Source organism: Anopheles stephensi, unplaced genomic scaffold (genome assembly GCF_013141755.1).
Source record: "Anopheles stephensi strain Indian unplaced genomic scaffold, UCI_ANSTEP_V1.0 ucontig284, whole genome shotgun sequence".
In the NCBI taxonomy this organism is placed as follows: Eukaryota; Metazoa; Arthropoda; class Insecta; order Diptera; family Culicidae; genus Anopheles; species Anopheles stephensi.
In genome coordinates this window covers 12,124-37,206 of record NW_023405218.1, presented here as the reverse complement: position 1 = coordinate 37,206, position 25,083 = coordinate 12,124, and the positions used below count along the sequence as shown (strand labels likewise).

General features: G+C 44.9%; 1 long non-coding RNA gene across 2 annotated transcripts in view; it reads right to left on the bottom strand.

Annotated features, from left to right (window-relative positions):
* The window catches only part of LOC118516391, a 30,963-nt gene extending 7,097 nt beyond the window's left edge, over window positions 1-23,866 (bottom strand). For both annotated transcript variants that reach the window (XR_004907861.1, XR_004907862.1), the window contains exons 1-2: window positions 23,710-23,866; window positions 17,626-18,969 (exon numbers count right to left, since the gene is read on the bottom strand). This is a non-coding gene — a long non-coding RNA (uncharacterized LOC118516391). The remainder of the gene's footprint in view (window positions 1-17,625; window positions 18,970-23,709) is intronic.
* Between the last annotated feature and the right edge of the window lie 1,217 nt (window positions 23,867-25,083).

The window sequence follows — 25,083 nt, the reverse complement described above, 5'->3', positions numbered from 1 at the left end:
TCATCAAAGACAGGAAAAAGTTCTTAACTCGCGGCCGGAAATCAAAAGTATTGTTTGAATTAAATCGCCAAAAGCAAAACCAGCAAAAACCGGCGAAACTTTGAATTCGAATTCAAATTAAACAAAAACACATAACTCACCCTTTAAATGAGCTCAGCGCAAGCATTTGAATGCTTGCCCCGGCTACAATCTTCAAAAACCCACCCCGAAGGCCAAGATACCGTCAAAGAGAAGGCGTTTAATTTACTTTTCCCACTTCCCTGGTTTTTGTTCGGTAATCTTCAACCTCCGGGTGCATAAAATATAATCCACTCAATACGGATCACACCGCGGGTAGCTCGTCAGCAAATACAGTATGCGTGCGGTGATTGTTGGTTCCGTTGCTCAGCACGGTACGGGGCGTTCGTTCTTTCGACGACCTTAAGCTGACCCAATTTTGTGGAATTCGCTCGCAGCAAAAGATTTCGCTCGCTTTTATTATCCGTTTTAATTTACCACACATGAGATTGTTTTATTTTGTATTCTGGGGCGAGAGGTTTTGTTGACTTTGGTGGACTGTTATTTGCTTCGGTCTGCGGGAAAAGAAACGAAATAACGCAAAACAATCATCGGCTGTCGGTTGATAATTCCTTCAGTTTATCCGTCGCCGCAAAGACAGCTTGCATTTTTGTTTTGTTGTTTCGTTCGTTTTACAATCCAATCCACCACGAAAGGGCCGTTAAGCAATAATCGATTTAATGAGATGCCCTCGTTAATGCCACTCGCCGATCGTCCGAAAGATTAAACGCTCCCCAGTGAAGCCAAAAGTGAAAGGCGTGGCGTCCGCCGTCGTAAGTGGTCGCTTTAGCGTGCTATTTTACGGTTGCAGTTTCCTGCAGGTCGGTCTTCTCCCTGGTCTTGTCAGTGCGCGACGCCATCAACCTTGACCTTAACCATCCTTGACAACACCACACAGACACCGGGCAATCACTGACTTTTTTTTCGCTTCTCGATCTCTCTCTCTCTCTCCGTGTGTCATTTTCATCCAAACTTGTCGGCGATCGCGATGCGCATGACATGTGGTTTGCACCCAACTGTTGGCGTCTGCGGATCGGTTTGTCGGATTTTTGACGATTTCGTATTTTTTAAACCACAGTTGTGTCATTCGGTGTGTGAATTTCGTCGCTAGTCTCTGACTCACCGACCGTCAGCTGATGTTGCTGCATTGAACCCCGCTTAGAGCTGTCGGTGTGCACTTGCGTAAGGCCATGGCCACGATGACGCATGTCAAATGGGAACCTTTACTGCATGCTCCACTAGACACGAACAAACACCCTGCTGTTCGGGCTGTACCTCCCATGGACGGTGCCGCAAAGGAGAAAAAAGGCATGTGATTTTGCTAGGAAGTCCCCGAGAAGGTCGCATCGGTGCATTAGCGGATTTTGCGCCCGTTCAACTCCATAATGCACAGCTACACCATGTGAAGCTACTAATTTGCTGATAATTTTTAACATCTCACTTTTTTTTTTTTTTTTTTGGACGGCTATTCTCCCTCATCAAAGTCTGAACAGCCTCCTGACAGGCAGCTGCTCACACGGGCGATGACATCAATGATCGTAATGGTGTCAGTAGAGTTACACAGATCCACAAACAACGGCACTGAGAAAATGGGGAAGGGGGAAGCGAAAAATAAACTGCCGGCATGCATGCCTGACACAGTGATGTTCTTTTCGTTCGTTCCTTCCCAAATACGACCAAACAGTTTCGCACAAAACGACCGACAACAGAAAACATCGGTCAGTCAACACATGCGGGCCGGGCAGATCAATGCTCTTTCGCGGTGCAGCAGCGCTGCATCGCAACCTACGACGCCATTTGTACGCCCCGTCCGCACAGTGAGACATTTATATAATCCACTTTAACTGAACCCGCGAAAACTGTTCGCAGCGTCGGTTACAGTGAGGGACAACATTTTAGCAACGCATGCTATGGTTTTCATTGTTGAGGCATTGCAATTCAGTCGACTTTGATCGCTGGTTGTTGAAGGTGTGGATTAACTTTACTAAATTTTAATAATTATTTTTTTGTGGCATTTTGAAACCTGTTTATTTAACTTTTTATAGTAATTTTAGATTTTAAATATTTTTAAAATATATTTTTTAATTGAGTTGTTTTGATTTTAAAAATGATATAAGAGAGCAAATTTATTTAAAATTTTGTAACTATTTAATTTAGGCTATTTTAATTTGTTCTATAAGTAGTACTTTCAATGAGATTTTTGAGGATTTATTTTTTTTTTTGATTCCTTTGAAGCGCCAGAATCCTATCCACACCACTGTACGATTGTTGTCTGTTGCCGCGGTCGCTAAACGATATCGCATTATTGTGCGCCTGGCGCTTTGTTTGTTTTTTTTATTTCTCCATCTGAATTCCATCCATCCATTCCGCAAACAAACACAATCCGGAAGGTTAACGACCTTACCTGATTGAGGATGTGCATTTGTTTGGATTATCTAGCCGAAACAGTGACGGAAAAACCCCCCCATTTTCCAAAGTCGCTCTGCAGATGCACTCGTTGGCCAGCGCTACATTTCATGAGTCCCGGATCAAATCAACCAGCGCTCAGAGTGACCTTTACTTTGCTGCGAACACTGAGGGGGATGCATGCCGATGGTATCTCCGGTACAACCAAAGTGAATTAATTGCATCGTAAACGCAAACGTTTGATTCGTTGTTGATTTTATTGGTTTTTGCAAACTAGGTATCAACACGCGGAGGCTATTTAAAAGACGTGGGAAAAGGTCATGTCGTTGATCAGTTTTTTGGGAGGAATTGAATGTCAGTCATTACATTAACACATTCCAACACCCTCCAAAATTTAGTCGAGGTTGATGAGGCGTCCACGGCAACCGCCACCACACATCTGGCGCACCAAACACACTTGTGCATGTGCCAGTAGCAAAAACGCAAACAGAAAATGAAGTACCAGTAGGGAACTCGGCGCATATCCGTTAGCCATCTCATTTACTGAGAAATCTTGATGATTCACTTTTGACAGGTCTTTCTGTTCCCTGTTCATTTCGTCAGCTTTTTTTCGCATGCTTCAAGATCTCTTCCTGTAGAAGTATTTACACCGACAAGCACCAACAACCAACAACCGACGAGAAGCTATCTGCCCATACATCCCAATGTTCCATCTCCAGAAACAGCTCCCCGAAAAAAGCCGGATGTTGTTTGCTTTCGATTGCTGCGCAATTTATTTGTCTTGCTGCAGTCGACACCCCCGACCCTTACCACCTCCCTCTATCTTGCTCCCCTCACCTGAGTTCTATCGTTGCAAAATTTTATCTTAAATTGCAACACCAAAAAAAAATCACAAAATCTCCCCCCCCCCACACTCCCACCAAAGTCACCAATTTTGAAGGACAAAGAAAATGCTCCGACACAGACTTCGTCGCTCCGGCATAAAGTAAACATGTTTCGGAAATGGAAAAGTACCGGCGCGTGTACCGCGCACCTTCCGCAACCGTTCTTCTGCCATCTCCTCCCAGAAACACCCAAATGAGCTGTCGAAAAGTGCAACGAAACCAACTCGGCTCGGTGCACGGCTCCGGTCGGCTAGCCGATCAGATTCGATAACGTCAACGGTTTCTCGCGCAACTGATGCGAGGAATTTGTTTTTCTTTGCAACGGGGTGCTGTAGTTTTGTTTCGCTTTTTGCGTTTCGTTTGCGAGCTTCTTACTTCCTTCCTTCCCACCAATCTTCTTGCACTCGCGCACCCAGGTTCACCTTGAACCTGGAGGACAAAAGTGCACTCGAGTGGCGCATGGGAGGCGCAAAGTGAGGTACTGCTCAAAATTTGCTGCCATGTGGGAGGAATCAACGCACCGCCGGGCGACTACACGAGTCCACGAGTTGATTCGTTTTGTTTACAGTAAAGGTTTTTGCCACCGACCACGACGACGACGGCCAGAACGTTTCGACGAGTGAAGGAATGTACCGAAGATGCGTAGTCTCTCGCCTCTGGGTTTTGTTGAGGCATGAATGAAAAGCTGCTGAGCGATGGAATAATTTAGTAATGAAATTTTTATGATCAGCTGACTTTAAGCCAGCGCGGTGGATGGTGAATTCAAATAAACAGTACGGAAAGGGGAGCTCGAGCACCACGGGGGGATTGCATATTTGCAGCAATGTCAGAGATTTTGCGTCGAGAAAATGGGGAGGAAAAATAAACAATTGAGTGGAAAAATTCACTTGCACGTTTATTAAGCGGAGGCAAATTTTAAACAGCTCATTTTGCGTTCCTCTGTAAACATGGGGTGATAAAATAGCAATGCAGCAATTTGCACAGTGGTGGTCAAAGGAGTAAGGGTAGTGTGTATAGATAATATAGATTTATGAGCTATTTGATTTTACTTTTTTATATAAATAATTTTAGGGGTTAATTATTGATTTATCAAGAGGAAATAGATTTTAAAAATCTTCTTCTTCTACCTTGGCCGAGAAGTCTCGGCCTGCCATTTCTAGCTTTCTATGACTTAGTTTTACCCTTAGCAAAGAAGTCAGCCCTGCGTACGGGGAGTTTTCATCTAGTTGAGAAACTAAGTGGTCTCACAAGCATATTGGTGCCTCTACAGAGAAGCTTACTCCAAATTTAAATGCTTTAATCATAACACGATACCAACCAAGGAAAGATAAGTTGGCTGTTGTGACCACAGCTCATTTGACAACTCAACTCATTCGTCTCTATCAATTGTAAGTAAAAATGCGACAGAATAAAGAAGGATGAAGGATAAAATAATAAAACATAAAAAATGTCTCTTAAACGATTTAAAAGCTAAGCCTAAGCTAAACGAATTGAATTTTAAAAAATATTTCGGATAATGAAAACAATTAATCGAACTGTGAGAAGTATTAATCGTGTTAAAATAAAGTTACAAATGACCTTACTCTAATGGCCCCCACTATATAATGCCCGTTGGCGATCTGTCAGCTGTAAACATTCCATCTCTATGATATTGAAATTAATAACTGCATAATAAACGATCCGCGATAGCAAAAAAAAACATTCTGGTCAGTACAAGGCAATCAAGTAAATGAAGGGTTTTCCATTGATTCATGATTAAATATTTGTATAAATTTAAATCCAAACATTTGAACTAGTAGCTCGAAACGAACACTGACGCACGTTGCTCAAACGCTAGTCACATTTTCATATAATTAAAACAAGAGCAACCCAAACAAAAAACGCAACCAGCAAAAAAAAACTGATCCCCATCACCGTTGTCACCTCCGCGGGTGCTCAGCAACCTGCGCCTTCGGTAGGATGCATTTTTCATTAGAGCAAATTCCAGCTGGTGCGAAGATTTGCATTTTACCTTCGGCTACCGTTTTGGCAGGCTTTTAAGCTGACTGTGTTCTTGCTGTTTCTCTGCTCACTTCATTTCACTTTCGTAATGCACAGCATCTCACAAAAAAAAGAAACAGACAAACGCGAAAAGGCGCGAGACCAAACAAAAGGGAGGCCGGACAACGGTTAGTGCCTTTTCACACATCTGCGAATGCGTCTCGCTATGCCCATTTACACTGTTCGAGGGTTGCAGATCTCGCCGTGCCTGCACCGGAATTTGTTTATTCTTATTCCACCGCTTTAAACCTCGCCTGGCCGTTCGTTCGGCCGGGTTCGACCGGCAAGAAAAGTGCACCAGTAATTAGCATCTATTTGCGACGTGTTGTGCGCTTTTCGGCATGCGGAATTTATCAACTATTTTGCTCCGTACAGCAAGCCGAGCCCTTCCCCTCACCCGTTGATGCTGTTTATTAGCTGCGTAATTTCTTGAAACAATGTAGAGTGGAGTGCTGGCGAGATTAAATTAATCTTCTCCAGTAGCATAATTTTTAATGGATTTATTGGGCTACTGAACTGTTCGACGGTGCGATCCATTAATTAATCAGTGGTTACGCAAGACGCCCGGGATTGGAAGCTCATCCCGGCTTATCATCCACCCAATTACTTACACTTGTTTGGCCTTTTATTGTGAACTTTTCATGTGTGTGTGTGCTCGGATCACTTCACCTTCCTATCAAGTATTTGCTTTGCTGAAGCTTCTTCTCCACTCCCGTGCACAACATGCACTTTAAATCAATCACGGTGAGCCCCTGTTGGAGGAAATTATGCCAGTGCGCCGTATTCCCAAGCATCATTATCGCACACCACCTCGTTTCGGGCAGCTCCTCAGAACGGGGTGGCTGACCTTTGGACAGTGTTATGATTTTCTTAGAGCGAATGATTAATCAAACTCTTTACCACCGGTAGTCGGTGAGGTTTTTTTTGCTCTGAAAATAAGCTTGATAACATGGGCCCGATCTTTGCCCTTCCCATGTTTGCAAACTGATTGTCTCGTGAGTTGCTAATTATTCAATCGTAATTACGCTTAATGTTTCAGAGTGTGTAAAACGGGAGCCTCGATTAAGAGGAGATAAAGAAAAAGTAAATACAGAAACTTTTCTTCCTTTAATTTTGCTAATCCCTTCCGAATGATAACGAGTTGTTGATCCCTTGTTGATCCAAGTGAAAAATTGGCTCTGAGTTGCAGAAAAAGAGGAAGTTGATCGATGCGTAAAAAATGTGTTGCGTTTACGCATAAGCGATTTTGATAACGCACGGTACAGGGATCGAACCAAAGCAAACAGAGCACCATACTGATAAGCGACACCATTTTTTTTGTTTTCACCCGCGAATAAGAATAAGGAATTGAGCAACCAACGACGTGCGACGTGCGTGCGTGCCTGCTAAATCCTCCAGCAAAAAAAAAAAAACGGTGACAGGCGGATGTACCACCACCGGAGCTAAATGTTTGTTTTTGTGCGAAAACCTATGCGTCGATTTATCATTTCATTCAATCAAGTAGTACACACTCACAAAAAAAGGGCTGACAAAAGGGGGAGCAAAACCAACGAAGAAAAGAAAAAAAACGCACAGACAGAGCGGAAATGTTTGTCAAACAGTGCTCCAAAATAAATCGCGACAGAGTAACGGGCCCGGAGAAAAGTACAAAAAACAACAACAAACGTTGGTGCTCCGTTGGCGTAGGGGAGACATTCGATTCGAGGCGCTTCCACGAAGCCTTCTCCACGCCTGGTGGGGGGGCCGGATGCTCGAGGGAAGTCACGGGAAGGGCGTGAGTGTGAATATTATGCGACACAGTGCGAGTGGTCTAGTTAGATAAGATAAGTCGAGCTGGGAGCAGCGGCACCGAGAGCGTTCAATAGGGAAAGGTTTGGTGGAACTGATACCGCAGCCGATATTGTGAATGCGGAAATTCAACTTCAAGAATTTATGTTCCTAACAGAATTTATTTCAAGTATTGAGAAACATTTTCACAGAGATGAATTTTGAAGTTCTTATTACACATCCTCTCCTAGTCCTCATGAAAAAATGCCTCCTCAATTAATATGATTTTAACTGCTTGTTTGTTGTGCTAATAACACCCGCCACCAGCTCACTGGACTCGATGATGGCTATCCACATAATTAGATACCCATCAACGACCAGCCCCCAACAAAAAACCCTCAATTCCCAAAAAGGCTCCCAGACAGCAACGTGTGCCCACGGTTGAAATCAATCATTGCGGTTTGACTCATACCCATGTGTCGTGCTCTACCGCAAACAGAACCCTCGGGGGTCCCTCCATCGAAACGCTCCAATCTAAACTGCATCAACTCCCCAAAAAACGAGTGGAGTGGGGAGAGAACATTTTTGGCACAACTTGAAACCCATCCGCAAGCTGCATAATTGATTCCTTGCGGTTCTGCGGTGGTCCATTTAATGGCAGGCAAGAGTAGTGCAGATGCCTTCATCAACCGATTCCGAGAACACCAGGTAATTAATCTTAAGACACCCTGCCGTCTGTCCGCGGCAGGGAAGCGACATTGGGAAGCGGTCGAGGACCTGCAACGGTAACGCTATCAATACCGAATCTTCGTATGGGGATGGATTGCTGCCACGGTAGCACTGGCAGTTGGTGGCTAATTAATACGATACACCACCATGTTCGGGGCGGGTGGATCCGTTGTTCCGGTGGTTGCTCTCTTATATGAGATCTGACACCGACAGTGTTGTCCCGTGTCAAACAAGGGTGTGAGAGGGGGAAAGGGAGAAGGAATACGCGTGGTACGGTACCGGGAGCATCAACCCGTCAGGTTTAATCTTTTCAGAAGCGACGATCGGTTAGTGTGCGGTGAGGTGTGAAATATCTACTTTGCATTCTTTTCCGACCCAGGGCGTTCGATTTGGATACTTAAACGGTGAAAATTTAAGGAAAAAAAGAGTGGCCTTTAAGGCTGTAGAAATTTTACCAAAAGTTAACCCAAAAACCAAACTGTGCACATTGTAAAACTGGACTCTAGTGATGATTCTTCAACCAACTTTCTTTAGAGCTATGTACCATGGACAATTAATCAAGGAATTATGTGGAAAGATTTCTTCGTATTTCAAACTCTAGAACTCCAGGGAATTTCGACACCCGTCGACGGTTTTATAACATTTTCTCCAGCTGGAGAAAGGCAAGAACGTCGGATAGAGCTCAGACTCGGAATACGCAACGGTGACAAGCGTTGAAGGTTAAATTCTGAGAACGAATCCCAGAAAACACAGCAACCAGAACCCAAGGATCCTGACCTTAAATGATTAGGAAATAACTTAACATGAAGGTCGTCGATGTTGCACATAAAGTGCAGTTAAAAGTACTGGTCCACGCTTCCCGTTGGCTGTCAACGGCTGCCAGGTGTCCTGGAGGAAAATATAGTTCTCTCAAAAGTCCAGCTTGCTGAAGAGAATCTTTGTATGTCCTGAGTCTAAGTACAGTCTATCGAAAGACCTCAAAGTCGGTCGACCTTGGCGGACCTTCGCATACAGCTCATATAGCAGACCCTCTCAAGCAGCTGATGACTAAGATCCTCATCAGAACTGCAAACAACGGCGATCAAGAAAAATCTTGCACAATTTTTTGATTCAAACTTTTACACCACACGCCACATGTCGTCCCTGCATGCCACAGTGTGCTACGTATTGTAACATGAATATCATAATTAGTCATCTCGCTGAATCGGAATGTGCGCTGCTACCCTGCCGGCCCAGTCAGCAACAGCGTCAGCAGGAAACCGGTAGCAAAAACAAACAATCAAACGCATTAGATGAAAGCAGCGCCATCAACAAGCCTTGCGCCTCGCCGTCCTCGAATCAATAGCCGCGCTGCACAAAACGCGGGCGCGAACGATTCAAAAAATGAGGTCACAATATCGACAATCTACCCGTGTAGGAGGTGAGGTTCATAATAAAATAAGAAGCTAAGAGAAGAGAGAAAAAAAAACGGTGTACAGCGTGTGCCCTGAAACAGTAGCGCGCGCGCGTTCGCCCGACTGCACTGGACATTCGCGCGTTATGATATTTTTGTGATTAATTGCTATATTTATCCGCAGTGACTGATCCGATTAGCCAGCAATCGGTTGTGCCGGTTGGTCGACATTGACCGACCGCACACGTGATGCGGTCGATGATGACATCAAGCGGTGTCCTTCACCGAATGTGGACTCGTTAGAAAATTGGAGGGTTGCACCGTTGCATCACGGTGCATTATACGTTTCGATTTGCAGGCCGGAAGCGCAACAGACCACCGAGTGGCTAAGGAGTTTACCCAATCGATAAAAACAAAAACCATTCGAGACCCCTCCATCGGATAGTTTGTGCGGATCTCGGGCGTGCGTCAACAGCGCGTCAACAAAAGCCACTTCACATTTCCCGGACATTAAACAGACATCAAGACGGCTCTGACGTGTTGCACTGTGTGTCTTGTGTGCACTCTGTGCCCCGTCTACCCCGTTCCCACCGGCGCAAGAATTTCATTTATCATTTATTGTCGTTCAATGCAAAACCAATCCAATGTACAATGTAACGTCACCGGCGAAAGAACTTCCCTCGGCTGGAAATGGGTTTGAGAAGATGAGGTATACAGCACTGGAATGTGCACTTGGTCAGAGACACCAACGCGCACACCCGCCGTATCTCTTATCTTGGCGTCGTGTTCGAGGGCGGCCGGGACAAACGAGCGCATTCTTTCGCCGAGAGCTGAAGGGCAATCGAGGTGATTGAATTGTACGTTTGGTACTGGCAGCTGGCAGCAAGTGCAATTGCATTCCACTGCAAAACTGGTGGGGTTGGATTCTGCTCGTGTGAAGTGTGTGTGTGTGTGTGTGATGCTGAGCTACGTGCGTGTGTTGTTTTTGTTATGAGAATTGATTACCAATTGCCCTGTGCCGCGCGCGTGTATCCGGAAGGGAGTGATCTAGTTTTATTGAACGGCAGCTGCACCGGACCGATGCTCCGATATGGCACCAGCAAAGAGTGACAAGAGTGCTCTCGCACATTCAATTGACGAGCGGAAAACTAGTGCAGTAGAGCATAGGGGGGGGGGGGGGGGGCCCCGCAAAGAACAAAAACGCTCTTAGTGGAAATTTTGCCACTTTACACACTTTTTCACCGTTTTTTGTGACACTGTCCCATGTCCGAGTGATCTCCGCAGTAATGAACACAGAGCGAGTGGCAATAGATGTTCATATCCGGACAAAGGAAATCGAGAGCTTGCAGAGGACGTGCAAAAAATGGAGAACGAACGTCTAATGTCCACCGTTGCACAATGGGCCACAGGTGTACATAGGGTATTTTTTCATAGGGTATTAATAATAACTTAACCCAAAAAAATGAATTAAGCCATTTGTAATAAGCTTTTAAATATGTGTTTGTATTGAAGAAGCAATACCTACAGGCAGTATGAGAAATTTCTCTTTTTTATCACTGTCAAAGTCTGCCAGAAATCCTCTAGACAAACATGACCTTTTATTATGTCAGCGTATTTAATAAGAAACAGGCCATGTCCGGCTCATTCTACTAAGCTGGACCACTGTGCGTGCTACGGACGAGAGTAAATATTTTACTCGCCAAACTGCAACGTTGCAATTTTCCCAGCTCCCCGGATGCACCATGTGCCCGTAACGTTACGGGCAACAAAAAAAGGTGTTCGAATAGGCTCGTTTTTAAAATTCAGCTTCAATACGGCTGGGTTTCCCCAACGCATCGACCTTTTTTCCTCCGTTCAGGTTCATCATGGTTAAAGCTCGTTATTTGAAAACTCGCAACATAAATCTTCGTTGCATCGGAAAAATGGCTGCTACAAAGAAAAAAAATGGCAGATCCATTTTATCTAGCAGTGCATAGTTAACCACTAAAGCAACCGAAAAACGCGGAAACGGCGCGTGTTGGTCGGAAAAAAAAACCCGTACGGAAAATTTATGTAAGAGCCGAAAAAAAAACGGCGGCGGCGGCGAACCATTATTACGCTTGGAAAGGCGTCTCGTCAAGACAAGTTTATTCACGCCCGGCAGCATCATCACAGGGAGGGGAAAAAAACCCGGTGCGGATAGTAGTTTAAACGCAAGAGTCTGGTGTTTGCTGTTGGGTTGTTGTTTTCCCTTCTGCTTCTGTTTTGTTTTTTGATCCTCCCCTGCTCAACCAATGTTGACCAAAAACACGGACACAACGGATGCAGTTCGGATCGGATGCTGCGTGGTGGAAAGCCAAAAAAATGGCCACACCGCTTCGAATAAGAGGAAAAAATAGGAGATGACGGGTCGCGCGATAAACACAGCGAAGCGAATGAACCCCAACTGACATGTGGGCGCCATTGACGTTGGTGCATACCCGGGGAAAACCCTCAGCGCAAGCAGGATAACGGAAAAGCTGCATCAGTAAACTTGCAAACTATGTTTGTGCTTCGTGCCTAGCCGAACCTTTCGGGAGGTGGCTTTTTTGTCTTTTTAGCAGGCACGCTTTTATTTTGCTGCTCTTTTGTCGCTTGGTTTTTCGGGGGTGGGAAAACCTTCGCGGGGCAGGTAAGTTAAAAATGCAAAATTTCACCACGAAAAATACCTCACCGGAGAGAGAGAGAGAGAGAGAGAGAGAGAGAGAGAGAGAGAGAGAGAGCAGAAGCGGAACGTGAAATGCATGTTTTATGAATATTATTGTTCAATTTTCGGTGCTAACCGGTCCGGTCGGGTGGCAACTATCGTATGGAGCGATATTTTCCAACCACGATCCTGGATGGCCGGATATAGCCGGGAAAGAGAACGAGAGACGAGTTTTCGTATAAGTTAAGTGAGGAAGCTTTTATGCATGGCAGACTTTTGTTTTCACACGTCCGTTGACACCTGCGAAACCGGCGTTGTTGGTGCAGCACACAGCTGCATATGGGCACGCGGGCGAGTGAATGAATAATTCATTTATCGCTGCACGTACCGAACAAAACAATATTGGTTTTGGATGGTGTATTTTAGCGTTTGATGGATTTTCTTATTAAAAAAGGTTCCAAAAAGCAGGTCAAAAAGAGCGACCAATGTTTAGAAGGGGTTCTAGTGTCTTATTTTCATAACTATATCTCAAATTTCTGACTAGAATATCGGTGACTTCGGTGTTGACGACTGAAAATTATACTACGGGTCAGATCTACTGGTCTTCGAATCTATGATGTAGCTACGGAAATTTTATTCGCTGTATAATATTGAGCCTTACATTTTGTGTAAAGCCTGTGTAAAGTCTGCTAGACATCTTCCTCTAGGACACGCTTATGAGCTTGTCGTCAACTTTGAAGAGTTGTCAAGTCTCAGGAACGATTGTGAGTTTTAAGCGTATAAATCTTCTTTACATTCCTCAGTCATTTTATTGAGGCAGCTTCATAAGCCCAGATGCAGAGCATTTAACTCCTATATCACTGCTGTGTTCAAAGAAAAAATAAATTTAAAGATGACTTATGATAAGATAGGTTTTTAATTATTATCTTGCTCCTTTGACATGCGATGCGTTGTGAAGTTGAAAGCTAATGAAGTGTGTGTCAGATGTCTATATTAGAATAAGCATTTATTTGTAGTTCCAATTGAAAGCCTCGGTTGGCTCACTCTAACCATGAATTGAAGAAGAGTCACATGAATCTGTCCTGTTCGGGCGGAATCTGGCCTATGTCATCTGTATATACCAAGATCTAGATTGTCTTCTTGAAGATGGGCCCCAAAGTTCTATCATCAAATTTAGGATAGTCCGATAAAGCAAGCGATTGGAGACAAACCAGTTTGATCTTTGGAGAAACATCTTGGACCTGGAGAGCTCTTCTGATCATTAATTGTTTTTTCCACCTCAGAAGTTCTTCTGATACTATCCAACTTTTTTTTTGTGCTATCACTTGACAATTTTACATCTTCCACAGCACAAAAAATCTTCTCATCAAAATCGCACACCTCCGGCGACTGTTATTCGAATTCAATTTCAACACGATCGTATCGAAATTTGATAACGCTCCATCAAACACCCGAAAGGCACGATTTGCAGCGCGGTGTATTGTTTACCTTTCCCTTCTCTGTCTTTTGGTTATTTGCCCGAGCAAAAAAAAGGCCCTCGGGCGTGTCAGAATAGGAGTGTAATTAAAAATAATTGTTTAATTAATTAAGCATCCCATCAGAACGGGCTTCCGATGGGCTGCCGATAGACAACACCGAATTTTGAACAAATAAACCAAAAAAGCAACAACAATACTCCCTCCCGAGCGAAAAATAAAAAAAAGGACAAGAAGTCCTAGAGCGTTCACTTGCCTTACGGGCGGAATCGGAGAGCGGGCCAAACTCTGCCGAGGAACCTCTTAACGCTTGATTGGATGGTAATAAAATGTTGTTCACTCAAGTGTGTAGCCTCTTGAACAAATACTTCACAACAGCAAAGCAAGCAGCAGCAGCAGCAGCGAAATAGTCACCACTTTGCTTACGCGGACCTACGGGAAAAGGGAGCGACAGAGTAGAGAAAAAAAATCGTGGAAGGGACACCCCGAAAGGATCGATTTCGAGAGAAAAAAAAACTCCATTTCAATTGATGTTTGAGCACAATGGGGGAAGCGAAAACCCCGTACTAGAAATAGCTTTCAACGAGCAACGCGACTCGCAAAAATCGAAAATCAACGCTTCGAGTCATTTTGGACCTTCTTTTTTTGGGTTTGCTTGTTTTCACTTACTTACTGCGAGGAGCCGGGTTCGAACAGCCAAACCGGAGGAAACATTTAACGAGACGTAAATGAATTAATTGATTTTCATTTTGCTTTTGACACGTCAAGCAACCCATTACTTGGAAAGAAGGAAAATTCTGTCCCCCAACGCACACGAGCAATGGCCGACTTGAGGGGAAATCCCGCAGAAAATTAATGAGCTTAGGCTTCTTGTCCTTCATCCTTTACAGCAAGGAAGAGAGATATCAAGAGTTTACATATAAAGCGTGATATCATCCAAATAATGCTTTATGTTAAAGAAAGTCTTAGATAAGCTTGCAACCGTCACATTTTCTATAAATAAATTATCACCTATTGACACAGTTGTGAAAATTTCCCATCATAAAACGTATGACCACCATCGCCGCTCACCTTTACGACTCTTCGATGCAGAAACGATATCGACAAGCCGGTAGCTTAGATTAAAAATTATGCCAACAGATTTTATTGCGCCAAAACCCTGCAAAAACGACAAGGGGTTGCACCCCCAAAGAAGGTGTCCATGCGTCCATGTATATATTTTCCCCCAACTCAAAGCTCTTCTACAATCAAAGTATGGGGCGTTCGGAGGGATTGGTTGGCGCTAAGGTGCAGTTTTTTTTTCGATTGTTGCCTCAAACCATTTTTATTGAATCGAGAGCTCACTTCGAAACCATCGGAGTGGCGCCACAAATGGCGAAGAAATTGCGTACTATTATTATTTGCCCCACCACAGTGCGCTTATCGCTAAATTTCGACCCGAAATCGATTTCTTATCAATGGAGGTAAACGGGACTGGTAATTCGACTGACAAACAACAACAAAATCGTAACCAACCCTGCACCCCCCCGTTTTCCCAATCCACCCTAATCCCATTTAAATGCTTCTGCGCCAAAGGTGTGATGCACGTCAACCGACCGGGTTAATGGGAGGACCACATACATTCCATGTACCCCAAAGCTATCACGCGCTCGTGCTACCATCCTGCCAGCTCCAACAAAATAAAACCCATATTCCTCCCTCGCGACGAAGTGGATCATCGCCGCTGTACCGGGGTTCAGTGAAATCGCACACTTCCAATCGGTCAAAGCCTCGCGATCGTTATCTTGCCGGACACTCGCCCAGTGTTGCTGGGGCATTTGGAAACTTTGGCATTGGTCCCGCCGAGTCCGGCAGTCCGGTTTCTGACATTTACCACCACCATCACCACCACCACTACTCTCCATCGCCGAGGTCAGTTGGATTATGTTTCAATGTTTCTGTTTGGCCCCGTTTTCTTTTTTTGGTTCGCTTTCGTTTCGCTACAGGCTGGTGGCGTTAATCCGATTTGCACCCGGGAGTGGAAAAGATTCTGGGAAATTGATAAGTGCAGGCTAAGTAATCCCTTAATGGGAGTGGAAAATGTTTTCAACTTAGAATGGCCAGTTTTCTAATGAACATTTTATCTTTTTTTAGACTGGTTTAGGTCCTTAAATGGTGGAGTCCTCTGCAAATTATCTTGTACTTGCATTTTCGTTTAATATGCTCATACTCGATCGGGAGTCCTCCAATCTGCATGCTGTTATTACCCCCAGAAATCCTCTCCTTTCTCCATTTTCTGATTCCTTCCCCCAGCGATACGAATCGCCATTCCCTTTCGCTTCCATCTTGGCGCAGCTCGGTGTATGATACACTTTAAGGGTTTGCCCGTTTGCCGTTGCATAACCATAAGATCATAAAGCCAATCGCACGATCGTGTACGAGGGCAAAGCGCGCACGCGCTCACGCCCGCCTGAAAAAACTGCCAACATATTACTTCCTACCGCCACCGCCATCGCGGTCTTCCCTCCGTCCAGTGCACCTAGAAGGGATAATTTTCCCATTCACCAATCAAGCGATCGCACGAGCGCGAAACGAGCTTACAGCAGCAGCAGCACCAGCAGCCGTTCGCTTTGTACTCGACCGACACACGTTCACGCCGGAATGGAAGGCGGCAGGCTTTATCGATCGAGCGAAGAGCTTTCACAGTTCTGGTACGCGGGTGGAGAGGTTCATCGCGGGGTTACCATTGGTGTCGGGGGAGTCTGATCAATCGATCAAGATGCAAGAAACAACACGGGAACTATGCGAAATGTGAGCTACTCGGCAATAAAGGCGACCGAGCGTGCCGTGGAGCACGGACCGGCCGACATGGAGAGCGAACCAATTCGACACATAAATATGCTTATTAAAAAGAGCTGTGTGGATTATGCTTGGGTTTTTTTTTTGACTTGTATTTTGTGTCTGAAGAAGTTGAGATAGAGTGCCTTTCGTTTTTATGAGTAAAACTTGAGTTTTTGAGATAAATCTTAATCGAAGATTTCCTGGCAATATCTCGACATGCGACATGATCATGCTCCACATGACCTTCATCCTTTGACCATGATCTTACATCATCGCTGCAGATCGTTTATTGACTTCCTGCAGGAGAGCTGACAATCGCCGGGTCTTCCAAGAACCAAGAACTCCCGCGATCTGGACCCTCTCTAGGACATCGTTCATCGGATCGGAACCACGAACACGAGTGTAATGAAGCAGTAGGTGAAGCAAATTAAAAGCACCCTCTTTCTACCTCCAAGGTCCTTCTTGTGGCCCTCTGGGGTTAAAACCATTCATTTGCTTCCCTAGCCTTCCCTGGAGTCACTTCATCTCGCCGCCGTGACACCCGCGTTCTCGTTCGTGCGGTGCTCTGTACCGGGCTAATCTAATCAAACCATTTATTGTGCCGACAAACGAAGGGAACTGTTTGCTGCAATTGCCCTAGGCCTTGAACGAAACTTAACCAAAACGGAGACAACAAAAAACAGGAAGCAACACCTTCGGGTACACTTGGCCTAACAATTTTGGGACGATCAGACCCACTAAAGGGCACCCTTTTAGTACATAGCGGAGTTCAGAAATCGTGCCGCACGTCACCTTCAAAGCTGGGCAATCATAAGTTATGTCGGCTAGTAAACCGTTCGCCTCGAGTACCCGATTGCGCCACACGCGGACGGATGAATTATTGGCCCGAACTCAATCAAGGTGATTAAAGTGAGTCCGGTTGCGCTGAACATTTCGATCTAGTGGCTTCTAGTGGTTCACAGTTTCGATGTCATAAACTAGGCAACTAGTTGTGCCGAGAGAGAGAGAGCTGTTAAAAGGTCATCATCATCATGGCGCAACCCTACTAGCTCTATTATCAATCAATAAGGGAAAAATCGTCAGTGATTGAAGCTCGCTCGGTCGAAAGGTAAAAGATAATCAAAACAAGAAACCAATCGTTGCGAAAGTAAAACTTCTGCCCTCCAGCAAACTTGATCAACACTAGCGTTGGAAGGAAAAGAAAGTAACGAAATTGAATAACAAAAAATCACCGGCGAACTTGAAGCGCAAGTGATTAAAAATTGAATCACTTTGCGAGAACGACTTTTGCCTCGACTCTCACCCCGTCATTGACTATCGAAGACGGTCCTTGGGCGAAAAGACTGAGGAGATTGGGAATAATTTTACATCAACTTCAACGGCTCTTACCTGTAACGGCTTCATCGGCTGTGCAACTGGTCGCCAGGAGCGATGCAATCACCAACAGCAACGCCATCGCCCGCACCGGTCGCGGTGGTTGTGCTCGAATCGATGCCATTTCCGCTCCGGTCGCAGGATAACGTGCTACGGAAGGAGCAGGTCCAGCACGGAAATTCTTCCTGGTGCTGACTCGCACACAGCACCACACACACACAAACACAGAACGCCGGAACACAGGCGAAAAAAAACCAACCTTCACAAGGAAACACGAACCGAGCGCAATTTTCACCTGCCCGGTTTTGCTCACACTTTGCTTTCTTGATAGATTTTTTCTTGCTTGCTCTTTGCTCCCTTCTTACGATTTTTTTCTTACTTTTTACTTTTACACAATCGCTACACGAGTGGCGCCCCCGAAACAGGAAAAAATCAAACTCACGCACACACTTCCTTTGCATCGAATTCAATTTATGCTGGAACTTTTATCTTTCCCTTCTGCTTACACTCTTCTTTCACTTTCGGGTTACACTTTATTTTTTGTTGCACTCTTTACTTCTTCTTCTCTTTTTTTTTTTGCTTTTATTTGCAACACTCAAGGCACGCTTTAGTGAAGGAAATTTCTTCTACTATTATTTCTTCTCTTTTCAACTTCTTCCCTTCTTTTGTTTTGTTGTTTTGTTTTGTTTTACACACGTTTTTCTTATTTCTGTGCTTTGTTTTGCTTTCGGTGTGCGTTTTTTACATTTCAACAGTGCAACTTAATGTTTTCTTACTTTTTTTCTCTCTCTTTCTCACGTTCGAAACTTTGTTTAAAGCTAGTTACAACACTTGGCCAGCGCTTAGCTATTGTTTATCCGCAAGTTGCACGGTTGTGTATCGTTTGACTTCAATCAAACATCGAACCTTTTCTATAAACCACCACACATACACACACCTCTTTGCCCCTATCACGTTTCGGGTCACGTTTCTTGGGGCCGGCTTTCTGCAAAGTCAGGGGAAGCGATTTTCGTTTTTCACCGAAACGTTGGACACTCACTGTACAGGGGGATTTGGTTTGCTTGTTTGCTGCCTATTGCTACGTCTAAACAAACACTCCCGCTCTTATAACTGCTACACTTACAGACACATGCACACACACAGATACATATACAAACACAAACACGTACGCACATCTAGTGGGATTATATGCACAAAAATATGTGCGTGTATGTGCGTCACGTGGTACACGCACGCAACGCAAGCTGGTACACGCACCGGGCCGATGCGAGCCTAATTTAATTAAACGTTTATGCTGCAGTTATGCTGTCACCTACGATAGTACGATAATGGGGTCCCGCTTTAGAACAAATCAAAGTCCTGTAAGTAGAAGGAAAAGAGGGTGTAATTATTAAATTAGCTAAGGTGATTAAATTATTGGGGCGAATATTGTGAAGATTTGATGAAGAACAATTCAAAAAAATGTAAGTAGAAAAGTTTGAAAATCTGCAATCCAATTAGAGAGAGTGAATAGAACAAAGAGCTCAAAGTCCAAAAATCATTTCCTGCGCCAAAAGGGTGACTCGCGAGTGCGACATCTAAATCTGGCCATTTTAAGGGAAATAATTACTGCCAGCCCTGATGGAGGATAAATTACATCCTCCATTTTCCTAGCATGTGACGAGTGACCCTCGCAGAGAATTAAAACAAAAAACACGGCAGGCACACCTTCCCTCTAAATGAGCGAGAAAAGGAGTGTAGCAGTAATTAATCATTCGGACGTTAAGTAACCCGACGTGCAGCAAAAAGGCTAAACACGATCCATCAACGCTGGGAAGTGGAAAAAGTGCCAGAGAATAGAGGCGCAGAATGCAGTGCAAAGAAAGTGCAACCTTTTTTTCTCTTCTCTATCACCAGAACACCCTCCGATAATCCTTCTCCTATATGGGACACTCCACTGGTTCACATATAACACCCTTGTCCGATGGGATTTTTTTTCATCGTCTCCCAAACCCCGGAAACGATTAAGGAAGTGTGTCCGATAAGAAATGTGACGTTTTAATTTCCCTAAGTGACTGCAGGATTGCGACTCCGGGATGAATCAGCTTTTTTCTGTTCTTCGCTTCACTCTCCACCCCCAATGATGTCCAGTGTGAGGCGAGTGGAGCAAGGCTGCTCATTACGCACCGAAAAACGGTTTCAGAAGTAATGTGGACGCAGCGGGAGAGTAGGTGCCGTCGAGGTACCAATTTAATTCCAATCATGATAAACGTGCTGGAGGTTGCTTCTAAATCGCAAAGTAATGGTACGACATTAAAATGCTGAATCGGGACTCTTTTTTTGCCCTTACTTTACTTTCTAGCGCAAACAATACGCTAGAAGAGATTATCTTGGAGTGATAGAGGTTGGTAAAGAAAATAGCAATAGTTTACTTCAATCGATTGATTGCCGCAAATGTAATTGCTTTCCTTTTAGAGGGAGAGCAACGGAATTGAATATAAAGATCAATTAGAAAAATTGGAGGGGATCTGTGGAGTTAAATATCTTATTTTACTGTTGGCACAACAAGCTCATAGAAGTCTTGGGCTCTCTCAATTTACTGAATTCTTTGAATATGGACCTCCAATGGTATCAACTGGATTTGATAGCTGGTCCTGCTGTGCAAAAGCCCGATATCGCTCTCATCCCTGTCACCAGATCACCTCAAGATCACCTCCAATCCAACTCCAGAGTTCCTCAATCCAATTAAATCGAATCTTAAGCGAAGTATGACCGAGCTACAGCCCATTTTAAGCCAAAACGAATTTCTAATGCCGTTAATTAGCGGCCTCTCTTTTCTCATCCAATCGGCAAGAACTAGGCCACCCAAAAGCGCCACACTCGCGTGCAGTTTTGCATGCTTAGCACATCCACCCATCAACCGCACCTAATCACACACACATTATAACGACGATGGTGATCATCATCATCATCATCAGCAAACGGGCACGTATGGTGCAGAAAAACGAAACAGCAGGCCACAACGGTGCCGCTTCGAAAAAAAAAACCTGGGAATACGAATCACCGCTAATTTCCCTAACGCACATCCGGCGTCGTCGTGGGTTTGCGTTGGTCGGGTATGGCAGGCAGGCAGGCAGGCATGGCAGACACGCAACCTAGACGCAGACAAACGAGCAAAACGAGCAAGGTGGCAACCGAGAACGGAAAAGCATCATTTACTTGTGAAGTCTGTTCCGTTCCTCGGGTGGTTTTCTTTTTTTTTTGTTATTCTCGCGCTTTTTTTTTCTTTCTTGTCGAAGCTGTTGTTCACCGAGCACGTTTTTTTGTTGTTCTGCGCGCGCGACTCTCACCACCACGCACAGTTGCGTAAACGGGGTTGCCGTGCGAGACGCGCTGTCTGGCGCTGTTGTCCGTGCAACGCGGGTCTATCGCGAGCATATGGCGAAAAAGATGGGTGATCTCGTCTCGTCGGCATAGAATTTGTCTTGTTGTGAACCCCTTTGTGGAGGTGGAGTGGAGCCCCCCCCCCCCTCTCCCCACGGGGGAAACTATTTATCTTAGCATTGGTCTGCGGTGCGCTGATAAAGCGACATTCGGGACGAATCGCTCGGGAAGGTTGCAGAAAAAGTGGAAAATTGCAAATAAATCGCCGCACAAACCTTTCACTTTAATCAAGACGCGCAGCAGACTTGCTAGACTCGTACCAAAAAAAAAAAAACCGACAAATCCCAGTACACGTCCACGCAACTGTCGCCCTCTGGGCTGGAAACAACTGGACCGACAAACACTCACCGGCCTGGCACCGCCATGCTTGGGGGAGATCATGGGGTAGTGGTGGCCGGCAATATTAAAATTAAATTTATGGCTTTTAAATTAGCGAATGTTATAACATTAAGCTTTAGAATTCGCGACGCATCCCGGTGATGGGTCCGGCACCCACGAGCGATCCCGGGTAGGCCGGGCCGGTTCCCCGCTGGAGATGTTTACGCTCGGGCCCAATCCGAGTGGCGAGGCAGATTTGTGCCGACTGCGGTCGGAGCTGCAAACAAAAAAGGTTGGTGGCGAGAATATGGCCGGAAAAGTGGTGTCTGGTCGTTGCGGAGAACGAGGACTACTCCCGGATGCTGTGATTAAGCCGTTACGATGGCTGTGCGTTCAATTATGGACACGGTGCCTGTGGACAGGGGTCTTCGCTAAATGGCTTTCCCAACTGCTTTCCACCACCAGGCCACCATGGGGGATAATGCGATGCAAAAGCAATCACCAGCGAGGCACAAATCAAAATCGCCCTGCCGACATCGACACCGGCGAAAACCGAGAAACCCCATTTTAATGACAGCCTAATTAGTGAACGATGTAGTTTATTAGTGAATAATTTATGGCGGCGATCTTCCGGCTGTTGCTGATCTCGGCGCCCCTCTTTAGCGCTGCTAATGAACCGGAAAAGCAAAACAACCGACAGCGAACTAGAGAGACCCGAGGAGGGATGGCGAAAAAATAGTTCTTCGATTAATCCACCATAAAATCAATTTGTTCGAACAGCCAGCACCACATTCTGGCCAGCGGGTGAGGGAACGCAGGATAAATATAGAACACAGAGAGAATAAATCTTATCAAGCTGCCCCCAGGCGACATTAAGCGCACGCAGCTAATTATTAATTTGATCGTTCGTTCTGTCAAACATCGGATTACAACCACCGACCAGCAGCACGATCACCGTTTGGGGGATCTTCAGTGTGAATATTTTTACACCTTTTTTTACATCAATTTGCCTGAAGGCCAAGGGCACGATAGGGCAGCTGACATGAATCACGTCCCCCACCCAAAATTCTCACCATTTGTTTGGCTTATTTTAATCCCAACCGAACTTTCTACTGCTCGTGAGAGGTGTGACACATCGAGCGTATCGTCGTAAATCAATTGTAACACTACCCAGCTCACCGATCTTCTGCTCGAACTCGGACTAGGGAGACACTCTGCCAGTACTACAACCCACCGATGACTGACTGACGGGTTTGGATCTGCCCGGTTGCAATGCTACTAAAGCATTAAGATTCTTCTTCTCAAATTCACGCCAAACCACCGATGGCAGGTCATGACCGATGAAAGACGCGATGCGGATTTTAAGACGATGCCTCAATGACAAATTCGTCGTAAAAACATCGCGTGCGGGCGTACAAAAAAGCAAACGGTGAGAAGCGTAACACCTTTCGCGGGGGTTTTCTCATTGTGGCGTGCACGAAAGAGATTTGAATTTTTGGCGTGCTATCGATCAAACGGAGAACTTACTTTTGCTCATAAAAACCCGTGTAAAGGCGTTGTAATCTTTCTGTAGCTTGAAAACTATATTACCAAAGCGCAGCACAACATTTTTGGACTGAATTCTGGCCCTTGCGTACGGCGGTTCGGTGGGCGCCCTACGTCCTATCTAATCTGACTTTGTTTAGCCTTCGTTTCCCACTTCCTTATCGTAAGCCAAAAACGCACGCATGTTTTTTTGGTTGCCGGTGATGAAATGTGGTACCAGAAAGCCAGATAAATAGATCTTTAATTGGAATTAGTTCGGCTTCCAACAGCACTCGAGGCATACCCGCCGGTACCAAGCTCATTTTCTGATACACTTTTGGGGGACCAGTATCAAACCAAACCGATTCGATCACAACTACACGCAGAGAGACAGAGAGCGAGTGCGTGAAAGCGAGACAGAGCGCGGGTGTTTGTATCTGAATCGTGCCGCGTTGACGTTTTGCCAAATGGGAAAGCAGAAAAAAAATGTTTATTGTTTCGGCGGCTTATCGGCCGCACCACACTATCGCACACACTTTCGTACGCGGTGCGTGTACGCAACACGGGACACCCGTACAGACGCAACGCGGGTCAACACAAAAAAAAAACGCTTCACAGCATCATTATTGATGATCAACAACAAGCACACCTTGCGCCGGGGCGCACCACATACACCTTTACGTTCTTCGCACATCGACGATCGATTGATCAGCAGCAGCAGCAGGCACGCCACACACCGTTTTCGCACAGTAAAACAAACGCCAAGACGATGCCCTAACGAAAAAGCCCAAACCCAAACTCACTCGAACAATATCAGAACGCGAAGGTACACACCAGCGGAAGCACTCGTCGAATCACTCGGACGGGCACGTCCGTTACACGCGAAAGATTTGAAAGTTTTGAAACTAGTTTTTTGTTCTTGTCTCTGCTGCGGTGCGAATTCTCCAGCTCAGCCGTTCCGTTGCACAGCGTGCCTTCTTCTGCACTGTACGCGTCGTACCGGGACTGACGGACCGAAAATCGTACCGGGATTGCCTGCATCGGCACCCGAATACGCTGTGCGAGCGAGAAGCGTGTCGTGTTTTGTTGTGCTTTCCCTTTTTTTCGCTGTTGCGATGCTACACGCTCTCGTTTAACTGCTGTCTGAACCAACAACAGAAAGGTGTTTGCCTGGGTGTGAAAGAGAAGGAACAATTTGTTGCGCGCTATTGGCACTCTCTTTTCTACCAACGTTGTGAAGCGGACGCACGCAACGCGACATGATCGTCTCGGTAGGGGAGGGCTAAGTATGACACGCATACCACTGTGCGTGCTAGCGTGCGCATAGATGGGGAGCCCTTAATGGGAATGGTTTAATGCTAGTGCTGTATGTATTGAATTTTTGACGGGGAAAAACTTTGGTATGTTTATAAAAAGCATTACCAGGACCCAAGGCCGTTCTTTATGAATAAAAAAAAAAAATTAAAAATGGCACTTTGTCCGTAGTAATAATTTTCGTTTTGAAATAGAGATTTTCAGTATTTATATAAAATAGAATTTGGATACTCTTACAAAAAAAAAAAATTGTTCTCACAAAAGTTTGTTGCGCAAAATGTATGAAAAGTTATATAAAAACTAAGAATAGTTTATTTACTTTACCTAGAATTGGGTCACTATTAAATAAATGGGAACTATATGGGAATGGGACCACTAATAAATAAAATTAGCTAAATTTAATAATTTGTTCATCACTTCGTTGAAATATTGATGCACCTGTTCGCTGTTAAGAAATGCGAAGCGTGCACCGCAAAACAATTAAAATTGCAAACTGCGGTAAGCAAAGCTCTAAGTGGTTAAGCAACGACGTCACTTATTTAATTGGATGATCAGATTTTGTTTGGCTTACTCTCGTTAACTGAAGCGTAGCAGCACTCTTACTCACCTGAAGTAGATAAGGGTATATCTACTGAGCGTGTTATACTTAACTCCTGTGAGTAGATAATCCCAACTATGAGCACTTTTACAGCGTTTTGCAAACAAGTGGTATTAATCACCATTTTAATGGATGGATTTAAAACTTGAGACACCAAATCAAATAATGTTATCATAAAAAATTGAAGTCACTTCAACAGCCAAGTATCAATCCCATTAACTCTTCAAGCAGCTCCAATTAGCATCGGCTTGCGCACTCCGCAAAACCGGACTGTGTTTGTGTTGCACCAGAACATG